This window comes from Lissotriton helveticus, chromosome 12 (assembly GCF_964261635.1).
Source record: "Lissotriton helveticus chromosome 12, aLisHel1.1, whole genome shotgun sequence".
Classification (NCBI taxonomy): domain Eukaryota; kingdom Metazoa; phylum Chordata; class Amphibia; order Caudata; family Salamandridae; genus Lissotriton; species Lissotriton helveticus.
Genome location: NC_136073.1, coordinates 697,086,633 through 697,112,529, shown reverse-complemented (window position 1 = coordinate 697,112,529; position 25,897 = coordinate 697,086,633).

The following is a 25,897-nucleotide window of genomic DNA, read 5'->3' as shown; positions in this document are numbered from 1 at the left end:
ATGCTTCGCTTCCGCGTGCGGCCGCATAGCACAGCAGCCCAGAAATGAAAGGAGGGTCCGTAAAGGCGGCAACGGCCGTTAACCGCCAAATAGTAATCCGTTCCCAAACTCCTACTAATCGGCTCTAGATACCGACTCCGCAGACGTAGGTACAGACCACACAAAGCGCTCAAATTTTCTTTAAAGGTGGTTTATTGCTCCTCTGTCACCAGCATGACGCGTTTCGGCTACGTCACGGTAGCCTTGATCACATGACCATAGGAACCAATAAGTGCACATTATATACTGTGTTTTTGCCTAATTGAAAAAACGTCAGCATTGCATAGACATGAAAGAAATACTATAAAAACAACACACTATAACGGTCTATTTACAGAAGGAACAGGTAAATGTGAAATATTTACATAATATCTTTAAAAATATATATATATAAATGTATATATTTTACAATTATCTATCCCACAGGAATAACCCTTACAATGCCGTCATTTCTTCCTACTTTCTCCTTCTCCTAAACAGTAAGTATGTTATTTCATGTTAATTTATAGAAACCATGCTAGTGCAAATGCTGCAAGAATATCAACAATCTGGGAAAGTGCAAGTGCTTAATACAATAAAGTGCTCAGTTGTGCAAATGTGCAAATTCAGTGAACCATAAAATCAAGAATTTAAATTCATGTAATAAGGGAGTGTATTGGTGATGGCACGTTCAATAAACCTCTATTTATGAAGAGTTACATGCCACCCACATACAGAAGTTGTTTGTTCTAAATAGTTCATCGTTGCTGAAAACTAGTATCGATCAACCTCATTGTAGGATGGCAAACAATTTTGTCTGCAGATCTATGATATATCGCGACTCTAGTCTGCGCAGTTTTCGGGTCCTGTCACCTCCTCTCACACTTAATGGAACGAAATCCAAGCCAAAATACTGTAGTTTGTTACGGTCACTAAAATGTTTTTCGGCAAAATGACGCGCCACAGGGTATGCTGCATCTTTTTTATCTATGGCCCTAAGATGGTCCAGTATTCTCATTTTGAGGGGGTTAATAGTACTGCCTATATAATGCAGCCCGCACGGGCAGATCAAACAGTACACTGCATAATTTGTACTGCAGGTTATAAACTTAGTTATCTTCCTATTTATACCTGTATCTGGTATGGTGTATGACTGGACTCTTTTACTTTTTGTGCACGTTGAAAGAAAATCGTGGCTCGGCGCAATCTTTTCGTCTAAGGATTGGTGTTTGGAATTTCAAAGGGTCGCGACCTTGCCGGCAGCCCGCCACCAACAAAGAGGCAGCGGTTATTGCGGGCATTGTTTTGAACTATATGTATATATATATATATATATATATATATATATATATCGCTCTCTGCTCCAAAAGCGCGGCACTACTGGTGGGCGGGTGCGGTCCGTGCGCGTCGGAGCCTCGCGCTTTACAAATTAAAGCTCAATCCCTCCCCGGTCCCGGGTAGGAATAAGGACTGCACACACGGGATCAATTTTCCAAACAGCAACTTTTACTCGCACAGACGCGTTTCGGAAGCTGTGCTTCCTTCTTCAATGTGGTTACAACGTCCCGCGCTTGTAGGCGCCATTTTATTACCCATGAGTACACAGATGAAATTCAGGGTCACAAAGAGAGGACTATCGTGCGAGCGCCATATTGGTAGTACCAATGAAAATTTACAATGAGTACTAATGCATTATGCACGATCGAAACCCAAATGGCAAGTCTACAATAGAACATGCAATTTTAGAAAACAAAGAGAATAATCAATCTCAAATTACGCCGTGAATCGGCAATTGTCCTCCCATGGTTTGAATAATGGGCCAGAAACGAAAAATCTTGCCGTGGATCGGCTTTTGGCAACCTTATTCGGTTGCCAAATATTAAAGTTTCCGTACCCATTATGCAAAAATATCCCCCTCATAGGTACTCATTAATTCATCATAGGGATAATACTATACATTTTCTTCAGTGTTACCAAAAAAGTTTTTTCTTTATAAAAATCCTTAAATCTACGTACATTTCAGCCTTATGTCCAATTCATGGAAAGAAAAGAAAAGCAAACATGAACATGAATTATTCATTATACATTACTACAGTGTTCAAGAGACATAGACCAATTTGCTGATTTACACAAATTCATGCAGATTAACTGCCCAGATGCACCGCCAGTTCCTCCCCACAATTTAATCCATCCGGATTTTTAGTTTGGTTATCTATTATGTGCCGGGACTCCAATCTTCGTAATTTCTGTAATTTATCACCTCCCCTGATGTTATCGGGTATGGCATCCATACAGAAATACTGTAGGAGATTCCGGTCACCATTGTGTTTAATGGAGAAATGTCTGGCAACTGGATATGAGAAGTCCCTATTAGATATGGCCCTCATATGTTCCAGAATGCGCAACTTCACTGGATTAATAGTGCTCCCTATGTACTTCAGCCCACAGGGGCATTTCAAACAGTAAACCGCAAATGGTGTGCTGCATGTTAGAAACTTGTTAATCTTCTTTTGCTTATGCTTTGTGATGTCATACGAGTAAACCCTTTTACTGTTGGCACATGCTTTGCACCGTCCACAAGGAAAGAATCCTTTAGCATCTTTCAACTGACCAGTCTTTGGTGGAACCGGTGACAGATGGCTATGTACCAACGTATCTCTTAAAGAGCGCGCCCTTTTAAAGGTAATGAGTGGATTCTCAGGTATGTCCCCTCCTATGATATTATCTAATCTTAGGATATGCCAGTGTTTTTTCAGAATCATTCTGAGTTGATGACTATCCTGCGAATAGGGAGTGATCATCCTGAATTTCTCTTTATCGCTCTTGGGTTTATGTCTTTTACAAAACAAGGTATTCCTTGGAGGTATCCTAACCCTGTCCAGGGTATTCTTAAGAAGTGTTTTGTTGTACCCCCTTGCCTCAAATCTCTCAATACTCTCAGCAGCGGCTAACTCAAAGTCCTCATTTGTAGAGCAATTGCGTTTCAGCCGCAAAAGCTCACCATAGGGTATTGACTGAATGAGTTTGCGGGAATGATTACTGGACGCATGAAGCGTACTATTTCCCGCTGTCGGCTTCCTATATAGGGAAGTTATAACTTTGTTGTTTTTTATTTCAATTTTCAGATCAAGATATATCGCTGCACAAGTGCTGACCTGGCCTGTGAAGATCAAGTTATGAGTGTTATCATTCAGTATCCCTATATACTGCTGTGCTGACTCCACTGAGCCATTCCATACAATACACAAATCGTCTATATAACGATACCATGTGACGATGTTTTGGGACCATTCTGCATTTTTAGGTGACCACGCCTCCTGCTCCTCCCACCAGCCCACGAATAAATTCGCGTAGCTGGGGGCGAAGCAGGAACCCATGGCCGTACCCGAGAGCTGTCTGAATAATGCATCCTGAAACAAAAAGATGTTATTGTTTAAACAAAATGCAATTAGCTCCATCAACATATCATTATGTAGGGCATATTTCAAGGATCTTTTACCCAAGAAGTAGGCAATCGCCCTCAGTCCTTGTACATGTTCAATGCTCGTATAGAGACTTGTGATGTCAAGCGTTATTATGCAATAACTCAAGTGCCAGTCAATGGATTCAATCTTCTCAATAAAGTCTGTGGTGTCACGAATATATGATTTCAAATTCAACACCATTTCAAAGAGAAAGTGATCCAAGAATTTTGAAAGATTTTCCGTAAGGCTGCCCATGGATGAAATAATTGGGCGGCCCGGTGGCTTCTCCATCCTCTTATGTACTTTGGGTAAGTAATAAAAGGTAGGTGTGATTGGATGTAATGTTTTTAAAAAGAGATATTCATCAGTTTCCAACATTTGTTTGTCACGCCATTTCTTTAGCAGGTCATATAACTCATTGACACTGGATTGATATCTTTGTCTGGTGGTTGGTTCATAGCAGATTTTGTCTGACAGTTGGCGCATGGCTTCTTCCACATAATCCTTGCGATCCAGTATTACAACGTTCCCACCCTTATCTGAGGGTTTAAGAATAATGGTGGTGTCCGCAGCTAAAGTTTGCAATGCCGCGTGTTGTTCTACGCTTAGGTTTCTGTGCCTGATATTACTGTTGTTTTTCATGCGTAGTTGCCTTAAATCCTTGATCACTAACTCCGAAAATGTGTCAATCGTATCCGTTTGTGTTGGCGGCACGAATTTAGATTTTAATTTCAATCCACTGTTCGGAGCCTCTTGTTCCACGTCTACCACCCTGAGTCTTTGCGATAGAGTTTCCATTGGAACTGGTGTTATGATGGCTGCCCCCTCATGTCTTAGCTCTTCCAAAAGTTCCAAGGATGTTAAGTCATTGACTTTCAGGAGGTCTGTGTCTTTAAAACGTGATCGGATTAGTCTAGCCTCCTCCGAGGTAGGTTTGGTTTTAAAGTATTTATGTAGACGAAGTCTTCGAACAAACTGAAACAGGTCGATTCTGGTTTGGGTATACTCTAAGCCGTTGTCCGGGCAAAAAGTTAATCCTAATTTTAGGACAGATTCTTCCTCAAGCGAGAGATGTCTGGCAGATAAATTGATGATGGTAAGGGGATCAGAGATTTCAGCTGACCCTACCATTTCGCTCCTCTTCTGCCCCTTGTCTTGCGGGCCGGGGCATCCGCTGTAGCCATTTTTCCCCTTCCTCTTCCTCTTCCGACCACCCCTCCTTGGTTTCCGGCGTCTTCCGGGGGCTTGTTCTTTCCCCCGCGTAACCAATTCATTCTGATTACTTGGAATTCCTGTTGAAAAGGGTTATCACTGGTCTTCTTAGGGTTTTCTCTTATGTCCTCATCAGATTGTTCATCCCCAGTTACTTCTGACTCAGAAGTTTCTACCTGTACTGATGCAGCAGCACCAACCACCTTATTTTTACTAATCAAATCTTTCCGTGTTTGGTCATATTTTTTCGAGAACGTCAGGACCCGCCCCATGGCGTAGTCCCTTTCGTCCCTATCAAATTTTTCTTGCTTTCTGGTACGTATTTTAACCTCATATTTCTCCAAGCGTTTTTTCATCTGAGCCCTTAGTTGGTCCTGTTGTTCTTTATCCTCATTGGTAGCTAATTCGGTTTCCATCGTCTCAATTTCCTTGAGGACCTTGTCCCTGTCGCTCCAAGCAAATTGGACCAAAATCTCTAGCATACCCTCACAGGATTTAGCAATGTGAGCAGCCCATGTATCCAATAGTAGAGGATCCGGATTCTCATAGGCGGGAATTGTGAATATCCGCAATCCTCTTGGTACTCGGTTGACCTCTATGTACCCTTGGAGTGATGTGCCTTCCCACCACTTCCGCAGCTCACGTTCATACAATTTTTCTAATTTCCCATATTGTATGGCTAGGGGACTCGAAACAGCAGCAGGTTTCTTTACCGCTGGAGCGGTGACATCAGGATTTTTGTTCTTAAACATCCCCGTTGCCAAGTCACGACGTTGTGAAATGTTAAACATGACTTTGTTTTAAGCTTGGCGGACCCCCGCTTACGAGTTGTCCTTAAAAGTTGCTGTAAACAGGAATAATTTTCTATTCCCTCGTCCAAACCAACCACCCGTGTATGAGGGAGCCCAATGGCAGGTTCAATCTATGCAGGTATGGAGCGGATGAATAGCGACTTACCCTACTTTGATCAGGGTGCGCCAAACGTTTCTTCCGTCCAAAACTGATTGCTGGAACCTCAGGCTATGCGTGTCTCCCAAAGCTTCTTCACACGGGTGGCGGCGGTGCTCAGCGGCAATTCAATATTCGCTCTCTGCTCCAAAAGCGCGGCACTACTGGTGGGCGGGTGCGGTCCGTGCGCGTCGGAGCCTCGCGCTTTACAAATTAAAGCTCAATCCCTCCCCGGTCCCGGGTAGGAATAAGGACTGCACACACGGGATCAATTTTCCAAACAGCAACTTTTACTCGCACAGACGCGTTTCGGAAGCTGTGCTTCCTTCTTCAATGTGGTTACAACGTCCCGCGCTTGTAGGCGCCATTTTATTACCCATGAGTACACAGATGAAATTCAGGGTCACAAAGAGAGGACTATCGTGCGAGCGCCATATTGGTAGTACCAATGAAAATTTACAATGAGTACTAATGCATTATGCACGATCGAAACCCAAATGGCAAGTCTACAATAGAACATGCAATTTTAGAAAACAAAGAGAATAATCAATCTCAAATTACGCCGTGATTTTTCGTTTCTGGCCCATTATTCAAACCATGGGAGGACAATTGCCGATTCACGGCGTAATTTGAGATTGATTATTCTCTTTGTTTTCTAAAATTGCATGTTCTATTGTAGACTTGCCATTTGGGTTTCGATCGTGCATAATGCATTAGTACTCATTGTAAATTTTCATTGGTACTACCAATATGGCGCTCGCACGATAGTCCTCTCTTTGTGACCCTGAATTTCATCTGTGTACTCATGGGTAATAAAATGGCGCCTACAAGCGCGGGACGTTGTAACCACATTGAAGAAGGAAGCACAGCTTCCGAAACGCGTCTGTGCGAGTAAAAGTTGCTGTTTGGAAAATTGATCCCGTGTGTGCAGTCCTTATTCCTACCCGGCACCGGGGAGGGATTGAGCTTTAATTTGTAAAGCGCGAGGCTCCGACGCGCACGGACCGCACCCGCCCACCACTAGTGCCGCGCTTTTGGAGCAGAGAGCGAATATTGAATTGCCGCTGAGCACCGCCGCCACCCGTGTGAAGAAGCTTTGGGAGACACGCATAGCCTGAGGTTCCAGCAATCAGTTTTGGACGGAAGAAACGTTTGGCGCACCCTGATCAAAGTAGGGTAAGTCGCTATTCATCCGCTCCATACCTGCATAGATTGAACCTGCCATTGGGCTCCCTCATACACGGGTGGTTGGTTTGGACGAGGGAATAGAAAATTATTCCTGTTTACAGCAACTTTTAAGGACAACTCGTAAGCGGGGGTCCGCCAAGCTTAAAACGAAGTCATGTTTAACATTTCACAACGTCGTGACTTGGCAACGGGGATGTTTAAGAACAAAAATCCTGATGTCACCGCTCCAGCGGTAAAGAAACCTGCTGCTGTTTCGAGTCCCCTAGCCATACAATATGGGAAATTAGAAAAATTGTATGAACGTGAGCTGCGGAAGTGGTGGGAAGGCACATCACTCCAAGGGTACATAGAGGTCAACCGAGTACCAAGAGGATTGCGGATATTCACAATTCCCGCCTATGAGAATCCGGATCCTCTACTATTGGATACATGGGCTGCTCACATTGCTAAATCCTGTGAGGGTATGCTAGAGATTTTGGTCCAATTTGCTTGGAGCGACAGGGACAAGGTCCTCAAGGAAATTGAGACGATGGAAACCGAATTAGCTACCAATGAGGATAAAGAACAACAGGACCAACTAAGGGCTCAGATGAAAAAACGCTTGGAGAAATATGAGGTTAAAATACGTACCAGAAAGCAAGAAAAATTTGATAGGGACGAAAGGGACTACGCCATGGGGCGGGTCCTGACGTTCTCGAAAAAATATGACCAAACACGGAAAGATTTGATTAGTAAAAATAAGGTGGTTGGTGCTGCTGCATCAGTACAGGTAGAAACTTCTGAGTCAGAAGTAACTGGGGATGAACAATCTGATGAGGACATAAGAGAAAACCCTAAGAAGACCAGTGATAACCCTTTTCAACAGGAATTCCAAGTAATCAGAATGAATTGGTTACGCGGGGGAAAGAACAAGCCCCCGGAAGACGCCGGAAACCAAGGAGGGGTGGTCGGAAGAGGAAGAGGAAGGGGAAAAATGGCTACAGCGGATGCCCCGGCCCGCAAGACAAGGGGCAGAAGAGGAGCGAAATGGTAGGGTCAGCTGAAATCTCTGATCCCCTTACCATCATCAATTTATCTGCCAGACATCTCTCGCTTGAGGAAGAATCTGTCCTAAAATTAGGATTAACTTTTTGCCCGGACAACGGCTTAGAGTATACCCAAACCAGAATCAACCTGTTTCAGTTTGTTCGAAGACTTCGTCTACATAAATACTTTAAAACCAAACCTACCTCGGAGGAGGCTAGACTAATCCGATCACGTTTTAAAGACACAGACCTCCTGAAAGTCAATGACTTAACATCCTTGGAACTTTTGGAAGAGCTAAGACATGAGGGGGCAGCCATCATAACACCAGTTCCAATGGAAACTCTATCGCAAAGACTCAGGGTGGTAGACGTGGAACAAGAGGCTCCGAACAGTGGATTGAAATTAAAATCTAAATTCGTGCCGCCAACACAAACGAATACGATTGACACATTTTCGGAGTTAGTGATCAAGGATTTAAGGCAACTACGCATGAAAAACAACAGTAATATCAGGCACAGAAACCTAAGCGTAGAACAACACGCGGCATTGCAAACTTTAGCTGCGGACACCACCATTATTCTTAAACCCTCAGATAAGGGTGGGAACGTTGTAATACTGGATCGCAAGGATTATGTGGAAGAAGCCATGCGCCAACTGTCAGACAAAATCTGCTATGAACCAACCACCAGACAAAGATATCAATCCAGTGTCAATGAGTTATATGACCTGCTAAAGAAATGGCGTGACAAACAAATGTTGGAAACTGATGAATATCTCTTTTTAAAAACATTACATCCAATCACACCTACCTTTTATTACTTACCCAAAGTACATAAGAGGATGGAGAAGCCACCGGGCCGCCCAATTATTTCATCCATGGGCAGCCTTACGGAAAATCTTTCAAAATTCTTGGATCACTTTCTCTTTGAAATGGTGTTGAATTTGAAATCATATATTCGTGACACCACAGACTTTATTGAGAAGATTGAATCCATTGACTGGCACTTGAGTTATTGCATAATAACGCTTGACATCACAAGTCTCTATACGAGCATTGAACATGTACAAGGACTGAGGGCGATTGCCTACTTCTTGGGTAAAAGATCCTTGAAATATGCCCTACATAATGATATGTTGATGGAGCTAATTGCATTTTGTTTAAACAATAACATCTTTTTGTTTCAGGATGCATTATTCAGACAGCTCTCGGGTACGGCCATGGGTTCCTGCTTCGCCCCCAGCTACGCGAATTTATTCGTGGGCTGGTGGGAGGAGCAGGAGGCGTGGTCACCTAAAAATGCAGAATGGTCCCAAAACATCGTCACATGGTATCGTTATATAGACGATTTGTGTATTGTATGGAATGGCTCAGTGGAGTCAGCACAGCAGTATATAGGGATACTGAATGATAACACTCATAACTTGATCTTCACAGGCCAGGTCAGCACTTGTGCAGCGATATATCTTGATCTGAAAATTGAAATAAAAAACAACAAAGTTATAACTTCCCTATATAGGAAGCCGACAGCGGGAAATAGTACGCTTCATGCGTCCAGTAATCATCCCCGCAAACTCATTCAGTCAATACCCTATGGTGAGCTTTTGCGGCTGAAACGCAATTGCTCTACAAATGAGGACTTTGAGTTAGCCGCTGCTGAGAGTATTGAGAGATTTGAGGCAAGGGGGTACAACAAAACACTTCTTAAGAATACCCTGGACAGGGTTAGGATACCTCCAAGGAATACCTTGTTTTGTAAAAGACATAAACCCAAGAGCGATAAAGAGAAATTCAGGATGATCACTCCCTATTCGCAGGATAGTCATCAACTCAGAATGATTCTGAAAAAACACTGGCATATCCTAAGATTAGATAATATCATAGGAGGGGACATACCTGAGAATCCACTCATTACCTTTAAAAGGGCGCGCTCTTTAAGAGATACGTTGGTACATAGCCATCTGTCACCGGTTCCACCAAAGACTGGTCAGTTGAAAGATGCTAAAGGATTCTTTCCTTGTGGACGGTGCAAAGCATGTGCCAACAGTAAAAGGGTTTACTCGTATGACATCACAAAACATAAGCAAAAGAAGATTAACAAGTTTCTAACATGCAGCACACCATTTGCGGTTTACTGTTTGAAATGCCCCTGTGGGCTGAAGTACATAGGGAGCACTATTAATCCAGTGAAGTTGCGCATTCTGGAACATATGAGGGCCATATCTAATAGGGACTTCTCATATCCAGTTGCCAGACATTTCTCCATTAAACACAATGGTGACCGGAATCTCCTACAGTATTTCTGTATGGATGCCATACCCGATAACATCAGGGGAGGTGATAAATTACAGAAATTACGAAGATTGGAGTCCCGGCACATAATAGATAACCAAACTAAAAATCCGGATGGATTAAATTGTGGGGAGGAACTGGCGGTGCATCTGGGCAGTTAATCTGCATGAATTTGTGTAAATCAGCAAATTGGTCTATGTCTCTTGAACACTGTAGTAATGTATAATGAATAATTCATGTTCATGTTTGCTTTTCTTTTCTTTCCATGAATTGGACATAAGGCTGAAATGTACGTAGATTTAAGGATTTTTATAAAGAAAAAACTTTTTTGGTAACACTGAAGAAAATGTATAGTATTATCCCTATGATGAATTAATGAGTACCTATGAGGGGGATATTTTTGCATAATGGGTACGGAAACTTTAATATTTGGCAACCGAATAAGGTTGCCAAAAGCCGATCCACGGCAAGATTTTTCGTTTCTGGCCCATTATTCAAACCATGGGAGGACAATTGCCGATTCACGGCGTAATTTGAGATTGATTATTCTCTTTGTTTTCTAAAATTGCATGTTCTATTGTAGACTTGCCATTTGGGTTTCGATCGTGCATAATGCATTAGTACTCATTGTAAATTTTCATTGGTACTACCAATATGGCGCTCGCACGATAGTCCTCTCTTTGTGACCCTGAATTTCATCTGTGTACTCATGGGTAATAAAATGGCGCCTACAAGCGCGGGACGTTGTAACCACATTGAAGAAGGAAGCACAGCTTCCGAAACGCGTCTGTGCGAGTAAAAGTTGCTGTTTGGAAAATTGATCCCGTGTGTGCAGTCCTTATTCCTACCCGGGACCGGGGAGGGATTGAGCTTTAATATATATATATATATATATATATATATATATATGAGGTATGAATCGTCCTCAGTCAGTCAGCAGTACAGCATACAGCCAAATCGAGGTAAAGACGAGACGAGACCCAAATCGTGGTGTTTAAAGTTTTATTGCGCCCAACACCTGTCTGCCACGACGCGTTTCGGCTACCAAAAGCATTGATTCACTGAACAAGCCAAAAGTTACAGGGGCGTTATAGTTACGAAAAGGAATTAAAAAAAAACCTTTGAAATTCACAAAAAAAATAATAAAGGTAACCGGGACATTGTAGTTAGGCTGACATTTTACTTGTACTAAACCAGAGAAATTCTGCAGTTATAGTTAGCTGGGCTAACTATAACTCGCACCCCGCAATTGACTGCTTATGACCATACATATTACATCACTGATGTCATGGTCAGTGACATCACTGATGACATCTTATAGGACATCACTGATGACATCATCCAGTGACTGTGAATGTTTTTAAAATGTTTATGAGTTTTAAATATATATACCAACGAGTATTGACGAATCGGTGGGTGTGTGAGTGCCTGTATCGATGATTCAGTGGGTGCTTCACTGACTGTATAAGTGAGTGATTAGGTGTCTAAGGGAATGTATGGGTCACTGACTAGGTTGTATGAATGTCTGTATGAGTCTGTCAGATGATGTCTAAGTAGCTGTATGGGTTGGTGAGGGGGTACATGAGTGGCTGTATTGGTGATTGATTGGTTGTCTGAATACCTGTATGGGTGTCTGTGTGGGTGGGTGAGGGTGTGTGTGATTGTCTGCATGGATGAGTGGGTCAGTCAGTGGGTGTATGGGTTAGTGAGTGTGTAAGTGAAGGGCTGTATAAGTGACTGAGTGTGTGTATGACTGTGTTGGTTAGTGAATGAATGTGTCAGTGGTATATGGGTAACTGGATATGTGAAAGGCAGTATAGCTGAGTGTTGGAGTATATGAGTGACTGTTTGTGTGAGTGAGGGATTTGAGATAATGGATGTATGGGTAAGTGAGTGCATGTGTGTATAACTGTATAGGTGAGTAAATGGGTTTAGGGATTGTGGGTCTTTAAGAAGAGTTCTGTTAATCAAGGAGAGAGAGAGGAACTAGAATAGCTAGTTTGTTTCCCCTGGGATATAGTGGTTAATCAAAGAGAACTAGCTATGTCTGTGTGCTATTTGTCTACATGGGAAACCATTTGGTTTAGTATGAAGGCCCTCACCCACCAACCTAGTTGGTGGCATGCTTCATCATTGGGCCCCACCCCAGGCACTGAGTGCGCCTCAGGTGTGCTGCGATGCCAGATTACTGCGGAGCGGGTTTTTTAGAAGGTGAGTGTGCTGTGTAGGTGTGTTGCGTGAGATTAAAACATTCTGTCCTTGGGGTCCCTAACGGTTACTTTATTGGTGGGCCCCAGGAAGAGGTTAAAAACAAAGGCTTGGGACGTGTAGAGGTTGACTTATGGTCTCCCACGTCCAGTGTGGTGGACTAGTTTCAGCCAGGCCTTTTTATTAAACTGGCTTTCTTCAGGACCTATGTTTGGGGGTGTTACAGGGATCTATGTGATTATCAGTGCCCTGTATGTGAAGCACTCGCTAAGGTGCTGATATATGTAAGAGGTATTTCCTCTCAGTTTGTACCTGTAAAGGAATAAAGGACAAACAAGAGGCACATAAAGTTAAAAAATGCAAAATTGTCAACCACGCACATGGGTGGGTTAGCGCCTGGTACCTAGACGTGTGAGCGAATAAGTGGGGGTGTAGGCGCTTGTGACGGAACGTGGCAATTGCCGGTTTGGTATATGCGCTACAGGTGCTCGTACCTAGATGCGTAAAATAAATGTGCAAATTATGTACAAGTAGGATGCTTACTCCTGTCTACAGAGGACAAAACTCCCTGGACTTCCGCTGGAGGGCCGGGACTTATTAGCACTCTGGAAGTGGAGAAAAGGAGAAAAAAGGTAATGTCTAAAAAGGAGGGGAGGTCACACGCTGCTAGCTGTAAAGTGCTGCACGCTCAGTTATGGCCAAAGGCAGCATGAATGGCGGCTGCACCGCGAGCGGGGACCGGCCTCCTTACTTACTTGGCTGTGTCTCCAGGCCCAATGGAACACCTGTGATCCGGTCGCAAGGTCCGAAGGAACTGAGTGCTTGGAGAACGAGGCTTTAAATACACTCTCTTGATCACAGTTGTAGCTCGTTCAGGATGGGCGTGGTCTGTGTGAGCAGCGTGCTCCCAGAGCTACTCTCAGTGGGCGTGTCTCTCTCTAGCCAGCATCTGTGGGATAGACAGAGTAGAAAGATGCATGCGCTCGTGCCCTAGACGGTTGTCGTGGCAGTAGTGAAGATTAAATCTCCGCAATGGTTTACATAATAAAGAATTTTATGCAATAAAGGATTTTTATGCAATAAAGGAATTTGCTGCTATGTGTGTTACTAATGAATAAGGGATAACGAAATAAAGAAGTAAAAATAAAAATAAAAAGTGTATGACTGGGCAGAGGTGCTGACTCAAACCCCTAGTCAGTGCAGTGTGGTGGGCGATGCAGCGCTCATGTGAGCTATGCTCTGGTATTTGATAAAGTGGCAAATCACTGGTTACTGGTAGTGTTGGGCAGTGCACAGGACCCATTTCTGCATTTCCGAGCATAAGCAGCAGTAACCAATTACCTTTCCTTGATCTAATGATTAACTCAACAGGCGGCAAGTTAACCACCACCATGTATTACAAACCAACGGCAAGAAACTCGTTACTCCAATTTGGAAGCTTCCACCCGCGCCCCCGCGGGGAAAAATTGCCCTTCGGGCAATTTCTGCGCATTAGGCGCAACTGCAGCAGCAAAGAGGACTATAACAAACAGGCAGCCGACCTGGCCCAGAAATTACACCAACGTGGTTACCAAAGAGAATAATCGCCAAGACAAAGAAACGCGCTTAAAATCAAAAACGGGACGCCCTCCTAGAAGTGTATGAACACACTGAAGCCAGCCCCCGCTTACCTGTGTCACAACTTACAACCGCATCTCAAACCAAGTGGCCAACATAATAAAGAAAAACTGGCAGTCGTGAATGGTCACAACCACTATTCGCCAACAAAAAATCCAACAGCCTGAGGGACCAACTGGTGTCGACATGACCAAGAACCAATGAAGACACAGCAAGCACCACACTCACACTGCGTGGGGCCTGCCTAGCGTGACGGGACACTACCCCTGTGGAGACTGCAGCATCTGCCATCTGACACAGCACAGCAAGACCCTAGACCTGGAACCAGGAAGGACATGGCATAAACTGAAGCATACCAATTGCAATTCCACAAATCTAATATACCTCTTTGAGTGCCAGTGCAAACTCAGATACATAGGGATGACAACGAGAAAAGTGCGCACGCGGATCAAAGAACACAGAAGCATGATCTGGTGCAAAAAGTCCAACAGCAGACTCATGGAACACTTTCTCACTACAGGTCACACCCCTAACGATATGTGGTGGACAGTAATTGAACAAATCCGGTCCACCCCACTGACAATGAGAAAAACCTCCTCACCAAAGAACAGCGCTGGATCTATAGACTGTCAACCCACATCCAGGGCCTAAATGACAACATTCCTAGGAACAGCCTAAAGAAATAATAATCTTGCCTCGGAATAGCTTAAAGAAATCATCCCTTGTCCCCTCCAGCCACCTCTACTAACCCAGCAAGGACTGTGCCAAACATACATGCCTCTATTCCATGCGAAGCCTAAAACACTACCAGTAACCAGAGATTTGCCACTTTACCAAATACCAGAGCATAGCTCACATGAGCGCTGCACCGCCCACCACACTGCACTGACTAGGGATTCGAGTCAGCACCTCTGCCCAGTCATACGCTTTTGAATTTTATTTTTATTTCTTTATTTCGTTATCCCTTATTCTTTAGTAACACACAAGGCAGCAAATTCCTTTATTGCATATAAATCCTTTATTGCATAAAATTCTTTATTATGTAAACCATTGCGGAGATTTATTCTTCACTACTGCCACGACAACCGTCTAGGGTACGAGCGCATGCATCTTTCTTCTCTGTCTATTCCACAGATGCTGGCTAGAAAGAGACACGCCCACTGAGAGTAGCTCTGGGAGCACGCTACTCACACAGACCACGCCCATCCTCAACGAGCTACACCTGTGATCAAGAGAGGGTATTTAAAGCCTCCTTCTCCAAGCACTCAGTTCCTTCGGACCTTGCGACCGGATCACAGGTGTTTCATTGGGCCTAGAGACACAGCCAAGTAAGTAAGGAGGCCGGTCCCCGCTCGCGGTACAGCTGCCAGTCATGCTGCCTTTGGCCATAACTGAGCGTGCAGCACTTTACCGCTAGCGGCGTGTGACCTCCCCTCCTTTTTAGACATTACCTGTTTTCTCCTTTTTCTCCACATCCAGAGTGCTAATAAGTCCCGACCCTCTGGCAGAAGTCCAGGGAGTTTTGTCCTCTGTAGACAGGAGTAAGCATCCTACTTGTAGATAATTTGCACATTTATTTTACGCATCTAGGTACCAGGACTGTAGAGCATATACAAAACCGGCAATTGCCACGTTCCGTCACAAGCGCCTACACCCCCGCCTTATTTGCTCACACGTCTAGGCACCAGGCGCTAACCCACCCATGTGCGTGGTTGACAATTTTGCGTTTTTTTACTTTATGTGCCTCTTATTTGTCCTTTTTTCCTTTACAGGTAAAAACTGAGAGGAAATACCTCTTACATATATCAGCACCTTAGCGCGTGCTTCACATACAGGGCACTGATAATCACGTAGATCCTTGTAACACCCCCCCACATAGGTCTTGAAGAAAGCCAGTTTAATAAAACGGCATGGCTGAAACTAGTCGACCACACTGGACGTGGGAGACCATAAGTCAACCCCTACACGTCCTAAGCCTTTGTTTTTAACCTCTGCCTGGGGCCCACCAATAAAGTAACCGTTAGGGACCCCGAGGACAGAATCTTAAAATCTCACGCAACCCACCTGCACAGCACACTCACCTTCCAAAAAAACGCTCCACATTAATCTTGCGTCGCAGCACACCTGAGGCGCACTCGGTGCCTCGGGTGGGGCCCGATGATGAAGCATGCTACCAACTAGGTTGGTGGGTGAGGGCCTTCATACTAAACCAAATGGTTTCCCATGTAGATACATAGCACAAAGACATAGCTAGTTCTCTTTGATTATCCTCTTTAAGAAGAGTTACATATATAATGGTTTGTACCTACCTGTAAATCTTTTACCAATCACATGCATTTACCTACCTGTAAAATGTTGACAAGCAAATTAATTTACCATACATGCATTTACTACGAAAATGTAAGTATTATACAGGTAAGTATAAACCTGTTATATATACATAAAACGGGTTTATACTTACCTGTAAAATACATAAATTTTTGTTGTTATGGCATGCGTAGTAAAGGTATACCTGTGGTAAAAAAAATATGTGTTGAAAACATGCGTGGTAACTGCACGTGCGCTGTAATGGGCGCGTTGTAAAGGCATGCGGGGTTCCGTCATACATCCGGCCTTCATTCATGAGCTACAAACCACAGTGCTTCAAAATATCGGACCGCCTTCAGTAAAGTCAATTTGCAATTGCAAATATTTGATGCATGGATTCATTTTATATTTTTTAAATGTCTTGATTATAATTTCATTACATTCCTTGGGCTATTTGAATATTCCTCCGAAGGCCTGGTCTTTAATTCCTTACCATAAGCTGACCCTCTCGAATATGCCTATGAAAGGCTGTCCTTTAGTTCCTTACTCTAAGCGAGGACTGATGTCTTATTTTGCTTGCAATAAGAATATCATCACTAGTTAATTGTAATAATGCATTTCCTCAAAAAGAGTTACATGCTAGCACAATTTATTGCACTGTCAGGTAAGGGAACTTCAGTTGCAAAGCATGAGACAGCAGTCCGCCATTTCTTCCATATAGTTGCTTGTCACAAAACGGCTACATTTTGAACCATTACCACAGGATCTGCCTGAAAGTGCTCTCTTTGCACATGGTGTAGAAACACGGAAAATTATAGCTGGTTTTTACCAGAAACCAAAGGCTTCCTCCTTTCATAGTCTCTAAAGTAGCTCCATGGAAGCTATTGGCCAGATACATCAAAAAGGGCAATTCTGCAATAGAAATGTTTAGCTTAACAGTAGACTTACGATTTTAAATTATATAAATACACAATACTGCATCGAAAATGTAAGCATATAGATAGCTGGAATAATTGAAATTCATTCCGGATTTATTTTTTTACATGAATGCCATGTTTAAGGGATCATGCATTATACGGAATAAAATACCCCCTAACATACGGAATTAGAATATTGAAAGTCATCTAAGGCTTTCACCACCGTATAAGGGCCTGAACCATGTAATAATAGCATGTATGAGATCCGTAAGACCTATGTTTTGTAAATGTTTTGACTGAGAAATCACATATAGGTTTTATTTGTGGCTCTCCTCTAGCCCCACTTTATCACGGTTTTACATTTAAAAAAAACTTTTTACAGATGTGATGTTATTGCCTGAAAAGATTCATTGACAGAAATCCCCATTTGGACACCTTCAGTAGGGCTCAAAATCAAATAAAATGATTAATTCATTCATGTAGCCTCGAACCTCTTGATGGTCATTCAACTCCTTGGTGACAGTTGGAGGGATACTTTACGTCATGTATTTCAGACTACCAGTGACACCAGAAGGAGGCCCTAATTTTAATCACAGTTGAGTTCTGTAATTACAATGCCTCTACTGTCAAGTTTGTTATGAACATTTCCCTGAGAACAAAGTACCCGCTAATTAATGAAGCAGATGAATTTCATTTCATATCCATTTACGAGACATTTATTTGACAGCTCACAGTTATTATCCAATAAGGAAACATTTAAAGATCATTTTCTTGATTTTTCTAATCCAGTTCAGCAGTCCAGAACAGGAAAATAGAGAAAGGTACATTGTACGACAGCAGCAGACTTTTAAAGTTGCCTAAATAAAGTGGCTACAAAGAATGTTCCCAAAAAGTAGAGTCTGTCTATTGGGTTGTGCTATTTCCACAGTTTGGGGTAGGCTCTGTATTCATTCCACAAACCTGCACCCACAATGCTTTGCGTCATAGGAAGCACGACATTAAGCACTGAAGTGGTAGGGCGGACCAAAAGTGATCTGGCATTATGAAGTATAAGGAACACTCTACAGCAGAGGTCTTCAAACTTTTGTAGGTTGAGCCCCCCCAGCTGAATTTTTTTAGATGTTGGGCCCCCCACCACCTGACAGAAATTTTTGGATTCGACCGCCACGCGCACATTCCGGGCATATTCAGTGAATAACATTCAATACAATAAGAGTGTTTAGTAAACTGCAGGTTTGTGAGTGGGTGGGTGTGGTAAAATGACAGAGGCTTATTACACAGTTCAAAACACCACATTCCAAGATAACATGTGTGCAAATTGTTTTTACTAAGATGCGCCGCCCGTACGCCAAAAGATGCGTCACGCATCTGCCCTTCCTTGCACCATGGTGCGCCGCATTGTAAATGCGGCGCATCTGTGGTGGTGCTAGGAGGGAATTGCGTGACGCATCAGTTCTGGCTCATCCCTGCTGATTTGCAGAGATGCGCCAGAACTTGTAAATATGCCCCCTTGTCATTAGGTCCCTGGACTCTCGCCCACATTTATATGGCATGCTTCTTCATTGAGTCCATTTTACCTTAGGACTCTTGCTCCTAGGAAACCTCCTGTATACACTTTGGAGCTACAGTGAAGTGTGGGAATGATCCACACTGTCTGGTCCGTTAACATTGTGTAATGAAAGAAGGCATATTAATTTTATTCTTTGGTGTCTCCTATCACAAGGTTAAAAAGACGATTTAGGTTGGGCTGCTAAGCCCTTATTTGGTTTATGTTTAGAAAGTTAACGTAGAGATATTCATGGATGTGTACAGTGTATTTGAGAGACATTTCACTTGTGGTTTTTGTAAGAAGTCTTTTTGTATAATTATCTTGACCTAATGTAAAGCGCTCTGATATCCTTGTTCGCGCTATATAAGACCTTCAAAATAAAAATAAATAAATAGAGCTGACATGCTTCAGCTGCAGTGGGAGGCGAGGGGTCTCCTCTGCTAAAACCGAAAGCGTGTCTGTTTGTTTGCTTTTGGTTTTAGCGGAGGAGACTCCTTGCCTCCCACTGCAGCTGGAGCTGTCAGCTCTGTGAATTAACCCCCTCCTGGGAGAGTTAACAGGACAAAAGAACGGGCACCTCCTGCCCCATCGATCTCCCCTCCCTCCCCCTTTCACATACAAGAAGACTTTCAGGGACGGACTGACGGACCAGGGAACAAAGGTTAGATTTAAGTGGACTGTGCGCCCCCCCCTGGGAAGGTGCCGCGCCCCCCCCAGGGGGGCACGCCCCACAGATTGAAGATTACTGCTCTACAGTAATGTTACCATTATGACAGCAGAAATGTCTGTCTCTAGGTGAAATGGCCAGGTGAGATTTTTCACATAGGTAAATGGTGTGGCCGGCAAACCACTGTCAGATGCCCACTAAAACACCCCTGTCTTCTTTCACAGCACCATCAAAACCATAAACTCACGCCAAACCTCTAAATGGAAGGAGAGCATTTCAACAGAAACCCTCTTAGGTGGCAGCACGCCACTGTACCCTGATGCCACCTGAGGGCCAATAGTGACTGTCATTAACAAATAGTAAACAACATCAAGAATCCTTTGCTCAACCTTAAAAGCAATAAGAATTTGTCTTCAAGGCACCACTTGTACTTCATTCTAGTGGTGACCAGTTATTCTTTTTACAACTCATGTCTTTCAACCAATAACAAATCCTTCCATTTTTCAGAATAGTAACACTTCTTATATTTATGCTTCTAAAATATGAGTATGAGGATAACTTAAAATCCACCACCATCTGACAGCGGTGAAATTCATATGAGTGCATGATTGCAAACCATTCTATTCCGTACATTAGGGTCTAGTGGCTAGGAAATTATTTCTTCTTTTTTGCATTGCCATATTCATAAGGTAATACTTAATTCCCCTTAAGGGCAGTCTGGTCCAATATCTGTAGTTTTTAGGTTTTGCTTGGCAATGCGTACGAAGTACGCATGCGCTAGCAAAATCTTATGTTTTGCTCTGTGGGGTCGGGTATCCGCCCCCTCCTCACCCCCTCCTCCCATTGGCTAGCTCCATAAATGGAGGCTAGCCATTGGGAGCCGGATCTGTCCGTCAAGGCCGGACCAGATTCGGGGGCGTTCCCGACATTTTTTCCCTCTCCGCCTCTGCGATGTCGTCATTGCGGCGGTGGGCGGAGTTTCATTTTTTTAAAAATTTGTTTGTTTTTCCCATTACGCGGCCGACCGCCGCTGGAGGAAGTCGAGGTGAGTGCTGCCGTTCCCGCCCCCCTCCCGCTGTCCGTGAGCCCCCCCGCCCACCTCTCATGTCGTCTGTGCCGTTCCGCCCCCTCCCCGTGTGTCCGTTCCGCTTTCCCCCTTCTCTCAGGGTCAGCATGCCCACCCCGTCGTGTCGTCTGTGCCGTTCCGCCCCCTCCCCGTGTGTCCGTTCCGCTTTCCCCCTTCTCTCAGGTTCAGCATGCTCACCCCGTCGTGTCGTCTGTGCCGTTCCGCCCCCTCCCCGTGTGTCCGTTCCGCTTTCCCCCTTCTCTCAGGTTCAGCATGCCCACCCCGTCGTTATTTTTTGCAGTCATTCTATTGATAAAATGACGATCGTCAAAGGTATAGAGATTTTCACAGATTACAAATTACTCGCACACAGATAAAATAACTCAAGAAACACCACCCCACTCACATATTCGCCTTCTTAGCATAACGTTATGAGATTGGCAAAATACCATCTCTTTTCGCAGTAACACACAGTACAGTGTATTCATCCAAAAACTAAAAACTAAAGATAGAATCATCATACATTCAAGCCAGTTTCTGAAAGTCCATTAATTGTCAAGCTCGAGAAATGACGACCATAAAAGGAATGGGAGAAGAGATTAAACACGTTCTGTTCGTGCGCACACATAGGAGTGACAGGGCGGCAGGCACTTAAAAAGGTACTCTGTTATTACTCCCAGTACTGTCTCTCCGGGCGGTCGCTAACACACTTGTACCAGCTTCATCTGGCTAAAATATGCAGCTGCTAGGCTATTTTCTTTTTAAAGGAGAGTCTAAGTGAACTTGCCTCGCCTGCCAGTGAGGAGGCCGCAGCTACCCCTTCCTTGCATACCTCAAGCCCAGGCTGCCTTACACCATATTGGAGGCTGTCAAAAAGATTAAAGATTCCAAATAAACATCTCGAGGAGGTGTTGAGCCCTGTTGCTGGGCTACAACTGCTTTTTAACATGCCCTCCAGTGTAAGGGCTCCTCTGAAAACTCCCTTCAATAAGCATGAGCATGCCAGCCCCGCTGGTGCTGTTTCTCCTCAGAATTCCTTCCGGGTGACCGCTTCTGGCTGAAGCCCTTCAAATGAGTGCACTGTGGGTCTATGTACACCTCAGAGCTCGCTGCGCATGTTGCTAGGTGGTCTAGAGGCTGGCTTGGCCTCAGGAGCCACCAACAGACGCTGTTTGCAGCCAGCCATGATCTGTGAGGTCTAGCATAGTTACTGGTCATAGGCCTTACTTCGCTGCCAAAGCCCACTATGCACAGCTGAAGTGTGTGTGTGTGTGTATGCACATTGGGCTCAGCAGCACGGGTGTCGTGCAGGTCTTGACAACAGACTAGGCCCTGCATCCAGAACTCACTATGCTCAGTCAAATGGCGTCTCTAGTAGGCACAGTAGTGGATGGGATGCCAGGCCCTACGCTTAGAGCCCGCTGTGTGTAGCCAAAAGTCATATGCGATGGCCCCTAGTGGAGCAGTAACTAGCGCTGGGCTTGGTTGCATGGAAGACCTGCTCTCTGATTGAATTGCGCACGGTTGCTGGCATGTTAGCTGGTGCTGCCCGCTGGCATAACACCTGATCATAGGTCAGGCCCTGTGATCAGTGCCTCCAGCACATAGCAAAAGCTCTGTACAGTACATAATGTCCAATATAGGTCCTTGATGCAGTAGGTCATAAAGTAACCTTGAAACTGGATTGAAAAAAATGGTTAGATTAAAGTTTGTTACCTTTGCTCACAAGACAGGTTACAAAAGTACTTTGTGTGCACAAGATGAGGGGAGATGGTCAAACTGATTGAAATGTGTTTACATTTGATATGGTTTAGATACTAGGTATGGATCAAGTGATGTTCCCTTTTAAAATCGGATTAAAGGTAGCATATACAATCTTGGCAGATCGCGTCATCGCGGCGGTGGGCGGAGTTTCGTTTTTTAAAAATTTGTTTGTTTTTCCCATTACGCGGCCGACCGCCGCTGGAGGAAGTCGAGGTGAGTGCTGCCGTTCCCTCCCCCCTCCCGCTGTCCGTGAGCCCCCCCGCCCACCTCTCATGTCGTCTGTGCCGTTCCGCCCCCTCCCCGTGTGTCCGTTCCGCTTTCCCCCTTCTCTCAGGTTCAGCATGCCCACCCCGTCGTGTCCTTTTATTTGTAGATCATCATTGTGCCCATTTGTTAGCATCTCCTCACCCCTCCCTCTAAGCTTGATACCGCTATTCACGCCCCACACTTTGTTTGTCACCCCACATCTTCGTCTCTCTCAGAGGTTGTAAACTGCCCCTTTTCTCAGCCTGCCATGCTCTAATTACCGTTTCTCAGGGCCATCCGCACTCCCAGCATGGAATCTCTCCCCCGCTCTCAGCCCGTCGCACCTTGCACCCTAATTCTCGTCATATAAATAATCTCACCCCGCTTTCAGGGATTCACCCATTAATTTCAGATAGTACCCTCTACTCCCTGTATTATTTATTCCTGCTTCAAGTGAACCCCCACCCTCCGTCTACAGCACCCCTATCAGCCTTCTTCTCTTTCTGACCGAGTCCACTTTTAACCCCATCTGCCTGTTGTCTTAACATGTCACCCCTTTCTCCCACCAGTCTCCCACTCTCCTTTGCCCCCTCCATCTGCTTTATACGCCCCACATTTTCAGTCTGTCTTCTGCTTTGCACCCTCACCCTCCGCCCCCCCTCCCCCTTTCCCACGTTAGTTCCTTCGTGGCTATAACGCCTGGGCGGCACCCCACGACCTAGCACTCACAGGGAGCAGCGTGACGTGTCACAGTGCTGCTTTACTCGATCATTTGTGTTCGTGGTGCGGGAGGACAGGCGTGTACACACAACAAAGTGTCCTGTTACCTGATACTTGCCTTGAGTGCTAACTCGTGAGCAACCTGCTGTCGGGAAGCTCTGCTTGACTCGTGGCCAGCAGAGGTGGCCGGGATTATCTGCCACGATATATTACACCTCTTGCGACAGTAGTATACTGCATTGTGCGTCCCTCAGACCTGGGTAGCCCGTAGCAGTGGGGGCAGGGGGGAGGCGTGCCACCATTATTGTTACATCACCTAAATCATAGGGATTTGGAAAATCCAAGTGTAGCAAATGTGCCATGCCCATTCGGTATTACAGAGATGGGTAGTTGTTGCTGTATTTTAGAGCACTGTTGTGGTTACGCACTGTTACAAACAGCACATTTTCCGTTGAAATGGCCACCAAATTTGCATAGACATGCCGTTTTCCTAAAAAAACTATGTAGCACAAAAATTATGTGTGGAAATCGACAGGGACGTAACGCAGGTCCCTGCAGTGCAAGGGGGCCCCATCAGAGCCCCCACAACTCTACAAGGAGGCCCCATTCCACCCCAGGCCAATGAACATCTGTGATATATGGTAGATGAGGGACGTCCACCCCTTCACATTCTGCAGGAGGCCCCATCATTTTACCTTGCACCACTTGAAATCGTTTTCCAGAGTATAGTTATCATTAGCGCATCCCCAAGTAAAGGTTCTTGATTTCTTTTGGCAGAAATCAGCCAAGGAAAGCGTTTTCCTTTAGAGCCACGGTCCCTGCTTCGATCCGGGGTATTTGCTAACAGATAACACCTCCGTGGCATCTTTCTGGAAGGGGGGGGGGGGAGTTGGTGTTGTTTACTCATTGCACAGGCCCTATGTATTTTACTCTCTAGGGGCTTGCAGTGTGTGGATGGGGGCTCGCAGTGTGTGGATGGGGGCTCGCAGTGTGTGGGGGGGCTCGCAGTGTGAGGGGGTGCTCTGTGTGTGGGGGGGGCTCGCAGTGTGTGGGGGGCTCTGTGTGGGTGTGTGTGGGGGCCTCTGTGTGGGTGTGTGTGGGGGGGCTCTGTGTGGGTGTGTGTGGGGGGGGCCCTGTGTGTGTGTGTGTGGGGAGGCTCTGTGTGGAGGGGCTCTGTGTGGGGGGGCTCTCTGTGGGTGTGTGTGTGTGGCATTTGCGAGAGATTAGGCTATTGCCATTGTAAATGACAATGCCATTTATTTATCTTTTTTCAAAACGAACACATAAATAAAAAGTTTGTCATTTACAATGCCAATAGCTCTAACTTTTACAAAGGCAAAACCGTTGCATTTTAAATGCTTGTTCTAGAAAGGTCAATAAATATTAGTGCCATGACATGATATCATCTCTATTCAGTGCTTTCCTTGGGTTATGCCTCGTGTGTTTCGAACTCTTACGGAAAGATTTAAACTGTGAGGTCTTCTTAAGGAAAAATTAACCCTGTGTGTTTCTTATCCTGCAAAGAAAAATGTGTACGACTCAATTTTTAAGAAAGTATTGTATTTATATATGTACATAGAGTTTTTGCACACTGGTCTATGTAAATGCAAATTAAAGGAGTACATGGTTCAAGACAAAGGGTTCGTAATGGTTTGGGTACTCTGGAAGAGAGTATAGGTTACATCTGTCATGAAACGGGCTTACCATTTTCTGCAAGAATGCCAAAAATGAAGATGTGGGCTTCCGCCTACCACCACGGATTTACCTCACTCATTATCAAATTTGAGTGATGCAGAATCCACAAGTGGAAAAGGGAATGAGACCATAAAAAATCTACAAACTTGCAGGAATCATTTCTCATTGCATGGACTAGATGCCTTCAATGGAGAGGCAAATTAGAGTACTTATAATAAGTAAATGAAGTATTATTAGTATATATATATATATATATATATATATATATATATATATATATATATATATATATATATATATATATATATATATATATATATATATATATATATATATATATATATTTATTACCTACTGGCGATAGCCAGTAGGTATATATAGTTAGGATTTTTTTCCTATGGGATTTTTGAAAATTCTATGTCGAATAACTTTGGCGTTTGAGGACAGAATTGGCTGAAATTTTCAGGAAAATGGAACATTTTGTTTCTGAGCAGCCCCTGAAAATTTGGGGGGTTTTGTCAAGGGGGGGCCGAGAAAAAAGGGGGGTCTCAAAACGTGTTTTTCCCATGCAATTTTCCATAGGGCGGTTGGCCTCACTTTTAGCCTGAACGGCTGAATGGATTTACACCAAACTTGGCAAAATTGTAGGGACTGGTAGCCCGATGTGCCTTTGCTATGTCTCAAGATATAGGCTCCAGTGGTTTTTACGAAAATTAACTTTGAAAAATATATATTGGGCTACATTGGGCTATATATATGTTGGAGCCCAAATGTAGCCCAATGTAGCCCAATGTAGCCCAATGTAGCCCAAAGATGGCCACCAGAGACAAAAAAAAACAAATGTAGCCCAAATATCAGCCAGATGTAGCCCAACTATAGCCCAATGACAGAATGTCCCAGAGTGTTCTAAAGAACAACTAGAGTGCTAACAGTCCTACTTATTACAAAGGTATGGCACACCTGAAGCCATCTTGATTGAAATAAAGTGGTAACTC